The 7,642-nt window shown below is 39.1% G+C and overlaps 2 pseudogenes; one reads left to right on the top strand and one right to left on the bottom strand.

Moving 5' to 3' along the window:
* Positions 1–2,006: 2,006 nt before the first annotated feature.
* Positions 2,007–4,045, bottom strand: LOC105622985 (annotated as a pseudogene).
* Positions 4,046–5,238: 1,193 nt separating this feature from the next.
* On the top strand, positions 5,239–6,180 carry LOC105622984 (annotated as a pseudogene).
* Positions 6,181–7,642: the final 1,462 nt, after the last annotated feature.

The raw sequence follows: 7,642 nt of genomic DNA, 5'->3' as shown, positions 1-7,642 counted from the left end.
AGTAAGTCTGTTCGGAAAAGTCATTGGACAAAAATGAAGTTATTGCGGACGTGTTGCGGACAAATGACAAGGAAATGCTCGATTGCAGGTAGTTAGTTCTTACATTCTGACCTGGATTGAACCCTCGGTTTGAGAGTTAATGGTCTAAACTAGGCCATTATCCGTTTGGAATATTTCTAGCCCATGAAGACAGTAGAGGATGAGAAAAGTTTTTTAGAGCGGTCTTTTTACTGTCTAGGCTGCAACTTCTAAGCAGTTAGGCCCCAAGCAGGTGGGATGTTATTTTTTTTGTTCAGGGCTCCTACGGCGCTCCAATAAGCATTAATCTATATATCTCACTGTCTACATGACAGATTTTCTAACTTCAACAACAATTCAACTACAATTATAAAATTGTGCGCCTCTTTGCAGGGAGGAGGGGAAGTGATAGTCGTTTCGTGTAGAAATCGAAACCCATGTGAAACAGTACAATTAGACCTCATTTTATCTCTATGATAGATTTCCTAACCTGAATAGTCGTGAACTTTAACGCTTAATGCCTCGATTCGCGGGGCAAAGCGATATTTTTTTTGCCAGATTCTTTCATTTCATACAAAAATGCGTCGAATAAATCTAATTTCATCAAAATCGATAAGCAGGACACAATTCCAGGCAATTATCAAAAAAAGTTCGGAACTATTATCCTACAAAGCGAGATATTGATCATTAAAGTTAACAACTATTGAAGTTAGGAAATCTATCAGTCACGAAATACCGCAATGTAAACATGCGCTGTGATTCACAAATTCGCTATTTAAAATCGAGTTTTCTGCTCTAAAATTTACACAAATTTACTATTTTAAAATTTACTATTTTAAAACAGATTTTTTACTCTAAAATATAAATTCACTACTTTAAAACAAATTCTTTGCTCTGAAAAATTCATTACTTTAAAAATAAATTACTGCTTTTAAAACAAAAATAATAGAAGAAAATAATTTGTGATTTTAAAGTAGTAAATTTGTTTTTTTAAAGCAACCAATTTGTTTATAAAGTAGTGAATTTGTTTTTAAAATAATGAATTTGTTTATAAACTTGTTTTAAAGTAGCAGTGACCGCAGCGCATGCTTGCATCGTAGCTAAGTATTTCGTGGCTAAGAGATTTCTTGATTTCAATAGTCATCAACTTAAACGCTCAATAATTTGCTTTATAGGGCAATCCCGAGTTTTTTTCTGCCAGACGCTTTCATTTTATGCGTCAAATGAGCCTAATTTCATTAAAATCGGTTTAGAGGCAGTTCTTCTGCCAAAAAAAAGTGTAAAGACTTCAGTTTAAATTAAATTTGGCGCCCATCAGTTCGTTAGTAATGCTTAGTTTGTGCTGTTATTTTGACGCGAAAATCAGAGATAACGCTGCAATGAGAGCGCGTTGCAAGCGTTAGTTGCGGTGCTCGAGTCAATCCTTTTTCCGATTTTCTCTCTCTCTCTCTCTCTCTCTCTCTCTCTCTCTCTCTCTCTCTCTCATTCTCTCTCTGTCTCTAATGTCTGGCGTTCTGCGGACCATTTGTAAGCCGTACTCGGTAAGATTAATCATCACTTTATGTTCATTGCGAGATTGGCATCGATTACTGCTATGTCGTTAGGTAATTACTCGCGTCGTCTAATAAACGCCTATGTTGTAGATTTTAGTTTTTCGTATTTTGACCTAGTAATGTGATACCGATATCCAAGTGTCATAACGCACGCAATTACGTTTCTATTCTTTCGATCTATATGTTTCAAATATTTATCTGAATTTCTATTAAACTGCCTTATGGCTTATAAGTCAGAAACAAATGAGTAACATGTTTTTGTGAATTTAGTGATTTCCTGCCAATCTTCCTTCGCTATTAGTTAGTCGTCGCCGGCGCCCAGATACGCTCGGCGCTACATTGGGCAGCAGCCCAGATTGGTGACCCCGATGTAAATGCTTTGCGTTCCGTTTAATCTAACGCGCGTTTTAACAAGCCGCAGGCATGTCTAGTGACTCAGGCGATCCTCTCTCGGGCGATCAGGGCAGCGGTGCATTGTCGCGTATAGTTGAAGTGCCTGTGCTTGCATGAGTCGGAATCAAATCTATGTCGTTCTGAAAATCGAAGCCAGATCTATGGTTCGTACAAATGGAAGTTCAATTCCTCACCTAGATATAACTGTAGATGAGACGAATTACATGATACAGTGCCTCGATAATGATTCCTTGAGTTAGCAATATCATGTTTAATCCGCTCGTGACGGATAGATATGCCGCGCTCAAAGATTAATTAAGCACAGATTAATTAAGAGTTTCATGAATAGCGCCGAAAATAAACTGTATAAGTTATTAAATGAGGTTGATATAAGTGACCGCCGTCTGTTGCAATTGTTCCGTCGGATGAGAGTTCTCGCGCAAAATGGCGTGTCAGAGGAAGTGCTTAAATTTTTATAGCTGTAGCGCCTACCACAACAAGTGACTATATTAACATTTACTAAGCACGAACTCGAAGAGCTATCGCAACTAGCAGACTGAATAACAGACGTGCTATCCGCTGGCGTTAACGCTGTCGCAGCAGTTAACCGACAAAAGTCAACTCGATGAATTCACAAATGACGCGATTCTAGATCAGATGGAAAAATTGAAAACTCATTTATCGCATAACAAGTCATAGGCCTCGCGGAATTCTCGTCGCAGAAAGTTCAAGATCACAATGAGCAAATCCTGCTGATATCATCGACGCTTTGGCGGCAAAGCTACTAGGTATACAACTTTGCTTCCGCCGTTTTTTTCCGAAATTCGAAGCTTTATTGTAAAAAACTGGTTATACATTTATGATTCAAAGTATTGTCCATCGCTATTTTCTCCCATCTTTCGGGTAGCGTACGAATCCCGCGTCGAAAAAACTGGTCATCTTTTGAGGCTATCCACGAATCGATTCAATTTTTTACTTCTTCATAAGATCGGAAGTGCTGGTCAGCCGTGTGCCATTGATCGAAACAAGTGATAGTCAGAGGGAGCAACGTCTGGAGAATACGGTAGGTGGGGTAGGACTTCCCATTTCAACGTTTCCAAGTATATCTTGATCACTTTCGCAACATGAGGTCGAGCATTGTCATGTTGCAAAATCACTTTATCGTGTCTCTCGTTGTATTGCGGCCGTTTGTCTTTCAATGCTCGGCTCAAACGCATCAATTGCATTCGATACCGATCGCCTGTGATTGTTTCAGTTGGTTTTAATAGTTCATAATACACTACGCCGAGCTGGTCTCATCAAATACAGAGCATGATCTTGGACGTCAAAATCACCGTTCTTGAAGCGTTGAAACCACTCACGACACGTTCTTTCACTAATAGCGGCCTCACCATAAGTATTTGAGAGCATTCGATGAGCCTCAGCCGCAGATTTCTTCATATTGAAGCAAAAAATTAAAACTTCCCGCAAATGACGAGAATTTGGCTCGTAAACTGACATTTTCAATCGAGAATAACTTTATGATGCAGATACAAATCGACTAATGTTTCTATGTGGTTATGTTGACAGATGCCTAAGTTTATTGTATGACATCTATGATCTATTTATTTCGACCACCACTTACCACTAAAGCCATCTATAGGAAAACGGCGGAAGCAAAGTTGTACACCTAATATTAAGTGTACACAATCCTGCAGCTGGAAGCCAGCGATACAGGAAAACTAGAGGCCGAACTATTTCCGGCGGCAGATAGTTTGGCCATGGCAACTCGCTGTCTCATAATCAGAGATCGTGTTACCGGAATTAAACTTTGGTGGACACTGGAGCTGATGTTTCGACCATTCTTGTCTCAAGACGCGATTGTACGCATATTATCGGGTACTCTATGCTGCAAACGAAACGATTATCCCTACGTATGGACAAAAATTAATCCAGCTTGATTTGGGATTTCGTGTTTTTCAATGGTCTTTTATAATCGCCGACGTTTTATTACTGGACACTTTCATTACTGACTCAGATTTTCTAGCACATTTCAATTTGTTGCCTGATATATGGCAAAAGCATTTGATCGACAGTAGCATGATTCTTAAAGCTCTCTGTTTAGTTTGTCAACAAAGCTTCCTCGATTAACAGCGTTGGCCGATGACTGCCCATACAAAAAAATCCTAAGCAAGTTTCCAAAAATAACTAGGACGTCGATCACACAAACAAACCGCACATGAAATATATTGTATAATCGAAACAACGGGTCTATCCCGTTCATTAAACAAAATCAGACTCTATTCAGAAAAACTCAAAGCAGCTAAACAAAAGTTTAAGTACATGATGCAACAAGGCCTTCCAAGAACCCTTAGGCCCCTACATCATATGCAGAAGAAGAATAGCAATTGGCGACCATGTGGAGATTACCGCAAACTCAATGAGGTAGTTAGATTACTTAATTTCTTGCAGGATAGCACACACTTCTTGCATGGCAAAACCGTGTTCTCTATGGTAGATCTAAGGTGTGCATATCAACAGATTTCAGTTCTGCGAATCAGATATTCCTAAAACCGCAATCATTACACCGTTCAGATTTTTCGAATTTCCTTATATGACATTCAGACTTCTAATGCAGCACAAACATTATGGACCACGTAACTGCAGGACTTGATTACTATTTTACTTATATTGATGACATTTTAATCGCTTCGCAGAATGAAACATATCATAAGGAACATCTAGAAATACTATTCAACAGATTTCAACAGTATGGCATAGCAATCAATCCGAATAAATGTGTGTTCGGACAGAAAAGTGCCAGCTTCCTGGGACATACAATCAGCGCTGAAGGCATTAAATCTTTACCCGAAAAAGTCCAAACTATCGCTAAATTTCAGGAACCAGCTACAGTCAAAAGACTTTGACGTTTCTTAGGAATGTTCAATTTCTATAACCTTTCTCAAAGACCTCGCAAGCATGCAAGCGTCATTGTTAAATGAAATCTCGGGGCGTAAACGCAACAACAATAGAATGAATTCCTGAGCTCAATACAGTCCTTTCAACGAGTTAAGGAACATCTCGCTCAAACCACCTTGCTCGCATTTCCAGATAACAATGCAACTTTTATTACAGACAGACACCTCAGACAAAGCACTCGGTGTAATATTGTAACAGCACAGTAACGGATTTTTATAATTACTCAGTTTCTTTTCAAGGAAACTCACGCCCACACAAATAAAGTATAGCATATATGATAGAGAATTATTAGTTATCTATCAAACATTTCCGATATATGCTAGAAGGAAACTTTCATGTTACCACGGATCATAAACTCATATACGCATCAAGAAGAAATTGGATCAAATGTCACTAAGACAAACCTATCAACTATTCTTCATTTTGGAATTCACCGATGTATGTCACGTTTCAGATGCTGAAAACATTGTAGCAAATGCATTATCTCGTGTCGATCATGATGCCAACTAATCTCGATATGCAAGTGATTCTAGAAACTCAAGCCTCGGACGACGAATTGCAAATAACTGAAACAATCTATATCAATGTTTTTGAAGCTCAAAAAGTTTACCTTATTGGAAACAGTACACAGTCCAACATTACTGTGACATTTCAGAAGAAGAGATCAGATCATACATTCCTGGATCATTACGAAGACGAGTTTTTGACATGGTGCATCAAATGTCTCATTCAAGCGGCAGAGCAACTCTCCGGCAAATTGCGCAAAAATTTGTGTTGTCTTCCATGGCTAAAGACATTAAAGAGTCGGCCCGCACTTGTCTAGCATGCCAGCAATCTAAAATTTATCGGCATAATCAAATCCTCGCCTACCAAAATATCAATATCAGATACTCGTTTCAAGCACATATATCGATATCGTCGGTGCTCTATTCAAAGATTTCAAGTATTTATTAGGAATGATTGACTGATTTATTCGTTGACCGGAAGTTATTCCATTACAGGATTGCACTGCAGACACGATGGCGAAGATGTTTTTCATTGGGTAGCCAGATTTGGAACTCCATGCTTGATCACGACTAATCAAGACTCGCAATTCGAAGCGCTGCTGTTCGACGCATTAATCAAACTCGTCGGTTCTAAATGTTGTGGGACAACTGAATACCATCCAGAATCTAATGGCATCGTCGAACGACGGCATTGCTCCTTAAAAACTGCATTAATGTACCACGGTGAAACTCAATGGACTGATACACTGTAGTATTATTCGGACTAAGAACTTGTTTCAAAAAGGAGGCATTTCTGTAGCGGAATTAGTTTACAGAATTATGTTCAAATTACCGGGTGAGTTTTTTCTCCTCTGAAGAAATGCCGAGCAACGAATTTTCGTCGAGAATTTCCGTGTAATTATGCAAAAGTTACGCTTAGACCAACTTCTCACATTAGACCTAAGTTATTTTTCCATAAAGATTTGTATAACTGCTCTCACGTCTTCCTTAAAGTAAAAGGTAACAGGCGTCCCCTGAACCAACTGTACATCGGACCGCAGTAAAGTATTAGAACGCATTTTGAACAAAGTCTTTGCTACAGAAGTCGACGGCAGATGAGATATCAACATTACTGTCGATAAACTTAAGGCCGCTTATTTAATAATTCAGGACTCAGAAACTACTCCGTCTGCTATGTTTCTATCTTCAACTGACATTCCAGTGCAATATAAACTAAAGACATATCCTAGACCAGTAACCAAGCGAGAAACAGTTAGATTAAAGATTAATTTGCGCGATTTCATTAAGCGACTAATACCAGGTGTATAAGTATGAAATGACGAAAAATTTCCCAAAAAAAAACACGTTAAATTCGGAAGAATGATAAAAAGAGATTTATTCAAAGTATGCTCCATTGCTAGTTACACATTTTTTCCATCTTTTGGGCAATTTGTGGATACCACGCCAGTAAAAATCTTCCCCTTTTGCCGAACCATCGAGCCATTTTTTCACATCTTCGTACGAACCAAAGCGCTGCTCAGCAGGTGCGTGACCCATCGATGCAAACAAGTGATAATCGGAAGGAGCCAAGTCTGGTGAGTAAGCCGCATGGGGTAGAACTTCCCAGCTGAGTGCTTCCAACGTGTTCCGAACTGGTTTTGCCGTATGTGATGGAGCATTGTCATGGAGAAAAATGACCTTGTGTTGCCTCTTTTGGTATTCTGGTCGTTTTTTAAGCAGCGAACGGTTCAAATCAATCAATTGTTGATAGCGTATTAACGCTAGGCTTCAATAGTTCATAATAGACCATCCTTCTGGTCCCACCAAACACATCGTCTTCCTGCCAAAGCGATTCGGTTTTGCGGTCGATGTGCGTCTGGGTCTACCGATGATTTTTTGTGCTTGGGATTCTCAAAAAAAAATCCACTTTTCATCCTCAGCAACGATACGATGCAAAAATGACTTTCTTCTGTATCGTTCGAGCAAAATTTCACATGTGTTTTTACGCCTCTCCATCTATCTCTCGTTCAATTCATGTGGCACCCATCTGTCGACTTTCTGAATCTTTCCCATCTTTCGTAAGCGATTGGAAACAGCTTGTTGAAACTAACGCTCAATTGCTCTGCGAATTGTTTTTGTGTTTGTGAATCATCTTCATCCAGCAATGCTTGCAATTCCACGTCTTCGTACTTTTTGGGCGGTTTTCCATATTCCTTGTCTACAACATCGAAATTT

This window comes from Atta cephalotes (assembly GCF_000143395.1).
Source record: "Atta cephalotes unplaced genomic scaffold scaffold00051, whole genome shotgun sequence".
Taxonomy (NCBI): Eukaryota; Metazoa; Arthropoda; class Insecta; order Hymenoptera; family Formicidae; genus Atta; species Atta cephalotes.
The sequence above is the reverse complement of the archived record's forward strand: the minus strand, read 5'-3'. Positions and strand labels throughout refer to the sequence as shown.